Below are 6,114 nucleotides of genomic sequence, written 5' to 3' on the forward strand. Positions count from 1 at the left end.
TTTATGGATTTGTGAAGAACTCGAAGCATCTTGATTAAGTAGTGTTGATATCAGTATGCTGACTTCCCTTTTGACAGTTTTATATTCTCATCCAGCATCTACAACTTTATAGTTAGTTCATGCTTTTTAATATTTTTTTGGTTATGTGATCGATCAGACTCAAGAGTCGAGGTGTCTAAGCCTAATTAGGTGAACTTTTAAAAACTTTTTTTTTCATAAAGAAGTCAACAACAACTGAAGAAAAAACCCCCAAAAGAAGTCATTCATACAGTCCAGGTTGGAATCATGCAAGCAAATATGAAACAATCACATGAATTAACTCCAAAAGTGAAACAAAAGAACCATAAAGAAAAAGCAAAATGACCATGAAAGGAAACGTTTTGCTGCATTAGAGGGAAGATGGTTCAAGCTTTTTCCATATTCCAATGTCTTAATAATCCACCTCCACTGTTGATTTCACCGGTTGAGCCATGGGCATTCTTCTTCGAAACACACCCAGCAGTATTAAACGTGTCAGGAAGTACCCACAGCATTACGCTCTTGTAATAATGTTCTGATCTGAAACGGCTCAGTAACCAGGAAGCCTGTCGAAAGAGTAAAGCGTATGCATCTTATTTATGGAACATCAATACTATGGATGTTCTGTCGACAACTTGCTCCTTTGATTAACTCACTTCATTCAGATCTACTCTCATGGGTTTGTTTCTGACCCAAACTCCAATCAATGTACTTTGTATTTGTTGAACAGTCATGTGATCCGCAGAGTTATTTTTAGCAGTATGAACGCCGCCGTTTATTGTATTTCCATGCTGAATCTACATTATGTGGTAAATTCCTTGAGTTTGCAATAAAACTTTAATCAGACTTGTTAGGGATATGACTGTGACACATTTTTATTTAGCTTAGGTTTTTATTATAACCAAATCAACCTTAAACATGTTTATATCATTTATATTCATTCAAAGTGCCGGGCCCATTCAGTCTGAATATCTTACAAGTGTTTTTTGGGGATGACTTGATGAACCATATGTCATTGCAACAAAAGAGAGGAAATAAAGCAGAACAATGACTTTGACAAGTTCTCTTCATTAAAAAAAGAAAGTCTGCCCTCATTCAGAATTGAGACATGTTATTTCTCTGACTTTCAGTCTGACCTCGCTCCGTAATGATCCAGTTCTTCTGTGCGAATGTGCCTCACTCTTCTCTCTTATGGCTGAAACAACACAGCCACAAATCTCATGAGGACTGTTAAGCTGTTGCATTGACAGTGATTGTCAGCAACACTTAATGTGATAGATGAATCCAGCCTGAGAGGCCTATAGAAAAGCTTTACTTTTTACCTTAAAACGAATAATTTTCTTCAGGCAATTATTAACATCCTTTTTTTTTAATGGCCAAAGCGAGAGCCATAGATTTAAAAAATTTATATAGTTTGAAAATTCAAGATTGTTTTACAAACACAAATGACATTCTAAACTGGTTTACCAGCAGTAGAAGCGACCATAATGTTTGTACTGTCTGCAGAAACATCCACTTTACAGTCTCCAGCAGTGTGCCATCAAGTCTATCAGCGCAAACAATAAACCTGCACCTGCATTAATACAGACAGACAAAACACAGGGCTTCTCTCAGCAGAGGTCACAATTTTTTGCTTCATTAGCCATTTTTGTTTTCATTAATTCAAATTCTAATTCAAATCACGTCTCCTGTGGAGAAAAATGATGCAAAAGGGAAAAAAAAAATAAACCATCACGAAAAAGCATCAAATACTTTTCTTTCTGACACACTCGATTGAACACAGGCATTGTTTAAAAAAAAAAAAAGAAAGAAACCCAATATGCTGGTATTCAGCTGGGAATAATCTGTTTTTGTTGCTGCAGCCATAACAAGACCAGCCAGACATATTTTTCAACTTTTCAGTCAACGTGAAACCATGAACAAATGTCCAAGTTTGCTGTTAAAAGAGGAATTGAGTCACACTCACGTCTCTGTGGAGTTGCACTTCTATACATGATGGTTGTTTAGCTCAGTGGGTTCCAACTTTTTTTTCCCTTTCGCCCCTCCAGATTGCTTCTTTGGTCCCGGTTACATCTCAATGTTTTGTAGTGAAAATGGAAAACTTTCTTTGCATTTTAGGTGTCTGTTTACACGACAGCGATGCTCAGAGCCACTGAAAAAAACAATGATTTGGAAATGCTCTGACTCATGAACACTCCGGTTATAGTAAATAGGTGTTGTGTACCTCCTGGGACTTAGTAGTTCTCTCGTTGAGTCACCTGGAATAGCAATCCGTTTTCATTCATTAAGAAATTATGTAGAACCCCCCCCCGGCCAGTTTTCAATTTGCCAAATCATTACAATAAAACCAAACACTGGCAGACATTTCTTCTCTCACCAACATATAACCTTGAGAAACAAAAAGCAAGTAATGTACAGTTTTGCACATATCACAGTGTTGCTGGTCCTACGATGCAGTCCTATAAAAAGTATGAGCAATGCATTGCTTTTTTTTTTTTGTTACTTCAAGATGAAGTAGGTGAAAAAAGAGTTTGCAATTCGAGTTTTGAGAGTCTCATGATGGAGTGTGGATGAGTGTGGATGAAGGTGAAGGGCACGCTGGTCCAGAGAGATTGTGATCCGAGGGAGTGAAGCAGCTGGAGCTGGGGATGGTTGAGTCTTCCTCACACTTATATCTGAACGGGAGAGGGAGCTGCAGTGAGGACCAAACCACAGGAGGTAACCGGACAATCTAGCGATGAGACGATGAAGAGGCGGAGACTTTGTACTGGGCATTGATGAGGAGATGAAAGAGAGTCAGACTCAGTGATTCTAACCCCAGGAGAAACACTAAAAGTACGGCAGAAGCCATCACAAGTTTGGGCTATCAGCTAAAGACTGCAGTATTGACAAGTTAAGACAGGTTTTAAATCAGAGACTCTGCTTGAAAGGACGATGCACACATCGACCAGCGAAACACAGGCAAAGGTTTTGCCTGAAAAAATTTTAAGGAGCTGCTTCATGGATTTCCGTAGTTGACAAAATACAGTTTCGTTCTAAAAGTTGATTTAACCATGCGCCAAACTTTGCGCACTTTACTTAAAGATTAAACTTGGATACAAACATAAATCATTTAAACTGTGTTGATAATTTTTACCATCTGGGTAAGCTATTTTGACCAAATCCTCAAATGTTCCCCTTCAAAAAATAAATATTGCATGTAATTTTGCTGCCATCTGTTTCGCAACTGAAGCGGTATTAAATTGGATGAGTGGAAACCTTGATCTGCCATTTGGATCGCTGTCGCGACTGTTGAGATTTTATGCTCAATCATTCATCGTACATCATAAATCAGGAGACAGCAGCATGTTTGGTCAAAACCAAGGTATAATATGACGATTAACTAGCACCTTGTGAAATAAAAACTTGTTTTCATTCAGCTCGAGTGTGCTAATAGCTATATTTGTGTGTATATGCAGGTGTTTGTCTCTGCCACAATAAGACAGTGCTTATATTTCAGTTCAAGGCTCAACATGAGAGCTATATTAAATGTAGATGTCGATTCCTGTTTGGAATATTTTGGATTAAAAAAAATCAAATCGATGTTTTGAGTTTATTCATTCTTATTTTCACTCCTGCTGTTTTATTCATGTATTTATTCAGCTCTTCATCCATTCACTTACACTTGATAGCCGCTTGCTTAGCAGGCAGTGCGGTGCTCACAGCTGGTTTGTCCTTGATTCAATTCCCAGATTGCAGGCTTATCTGGAGTTTGTATGTTCTCCCTGTGCAAACTCCGCCAACTTCCCACATTCCAAAAAACACGTTTGAGATCGGATGCATGGTCCTGCTGATTGAAATGACAGCAGTCTTTTTATGCTCATCAGAAACAATCGACTCTTTCAAACTATTGACAATAAGAAACAACCTGAATAAGTTACACAAGAATGAAAACCTGAAAGAAGATAGTTTGTCGGTGAAAATGAAAGAAACAGTTGATTTTCAGTTATGAAGGTACACTTAATATTCAACATAATGCATCAGTATGGTCAGGCAGCTGAACCAAGGATCAAGAAAATCATTTATTATGAATATAATGCAGGTATTCTGATGCATCAAATGTAAAAGAGCAACTGTCACAGCAGACCACCAGTATGAATAATTAAAGTATGTACACTAATCATCCCAGGCAGGTGAAGAGAGGAGTTTCCACTGCTGCTGCATAAACTAGCTAAATAAAAGAAGAGGGAATTGTGACACGAATTTGTTCAATGTGTGTCAAGTCCAACCGAGAAAAATTTCCTCCCGGAGATTCAATGTTTGGATGCACTGACTCCCACCACCGGCCTGAAAGTGGAGAGAAACATTTGTTGTCACACTGCAAATCGAAAGCTTTAAAAAGGAAAGAATGTGAAGTGATCATGAATCCCTGTGAGCATGCTGTATTTAATGCTGAAAACATACTTTCATAAAATGTTTCTGATTATTTACCTTTGTTCAGGCTAAAGTTTTAAAAGATTGCATTAAACATTTGATTTTCTTCAAGTTTTCTATCTGATTATTAGCATGTTTCTGATGAAAATATGAATATTGACAGATCCTGCACATAGGAATGACCACATGTCTGTTGCAGGTATACTGTTGCACGTGAGACAGCTTAATCGCAAAGGAAAACGATGGCAGAAGAAGACAAGGACAGAGTGACCTGTGTAGCCGTTGTGGTGCTGGCAGATCACATAATTTGGCTGCCTTGACAATGGTGATTTTTCACCATTAGGTTTTATTAGGCTTGGTTTAAGACTTTGTCAAAGAAATTATCCAGCATAATTTTCAATCACAGCATGATTTTAAACTAGATCAGGCCCGGGAAAGTCACACAAAGACTGGACAATCTTTTGTATTCCAATTTCTACGGAGCCTGAGAGAAATTCACAATAACCTCAGGAATGAATCTGATGAATAGACACATCCTAACATTTAAGACTGACAAAGACCTGCAAAATGCCTTTGTTTTGAATGAAATAACTATTCATCAACATGCAGGGGAGAGGTGTCGTTCCTGCTCATTTCCGTGTCGTATGCAGCAATAATTGGCATGTGATGTATATGCATGCGTATGCATAAATAAGTATAGAATTCATTGTCACTCGTACAGCAAGGTGGTCTTCCTATTATGCTGAAGTGCCTCTATATAAGATGTAATGAATGCAGTGAAGATATAGCAGCTATGTCTGTTTCCAGAGGAAGTTCTGATAAATTTTATTATGTTTTAGTGAATGGCTCATTTGAATTTGGTGAGTGGCTGCACTAGGTTAGATCTGGAAACATATTACTGTTGTTAATGCTGTTTTCATGCCATATCCCCGAACATGTTAATGACCAGCTTACATCATCAAAAAGATCACGTTATGTATTAGCTGATATCCCTTTAGTTACACAGAATAATCCATGCATAATGATGTAAGCTGATGTAACTTGTTTCCAAACATTTATGGATGATAAGGGACCAAACTGATACATTAAAAAAAAAGTGCACCAGTTGTGGCCTGTGCCCACAGTCCGAACATACGCATTTAAAGTCACATCCTTGCACTATCGGCACATTAATAAAAGCTTGAGCAGGAGTGTCAAACTCATTTTACTTCTGTGGTCACATGCAGCATAATTTGCTCTCAAGTGATTCAAACCAGTAAAAACCATTATTATAACCTAGAAATAACTCAAACTCTTTGTTCAAGTGCTACATCCACCCTCGCAGCCAGCCATCTTTTTAACCGCTTAATCCATATGGGGTCACATGACCTCGGGGGCCTTTACTAGTAAACTAGTGAGGATTGTTTTGTGTCTAGTTTGACCAAAGTGTCACGACTGTGTGACGTTTGAGGTTGGTTTTGTTTGTTTGTTTTTATGTTGGTTTTTTGGGTGGGGGGGGGTGGGGGGGGGATAAGAGGAATTACTAGTGAACCCAAATGCCAAAAAGACAACAATCTAATCAGTGAAGGACATTGATATCAAGTGTATCAGTGTTATGGAATAAATGCCAAGATGCCATTGTTCTCCTGTGTCAGAAGAGAAAAGATGAAGATTTACGGTATTGCTTCTGCTGCATTGATAGAA

Source organism: Blennius ocellaris (assembly GCF_963422515.1).
Source record: "Blennius ocellaris genome assembly, chromosome: 16".
In the NCBI taxonomy this organism is placed as follows: domain Eukaryota; kingdom Metazoa; phylum Chordata; class Actinopteri; order Blenniiformes; family Blenniidae; genus Blennius; species Blennius ocellaris.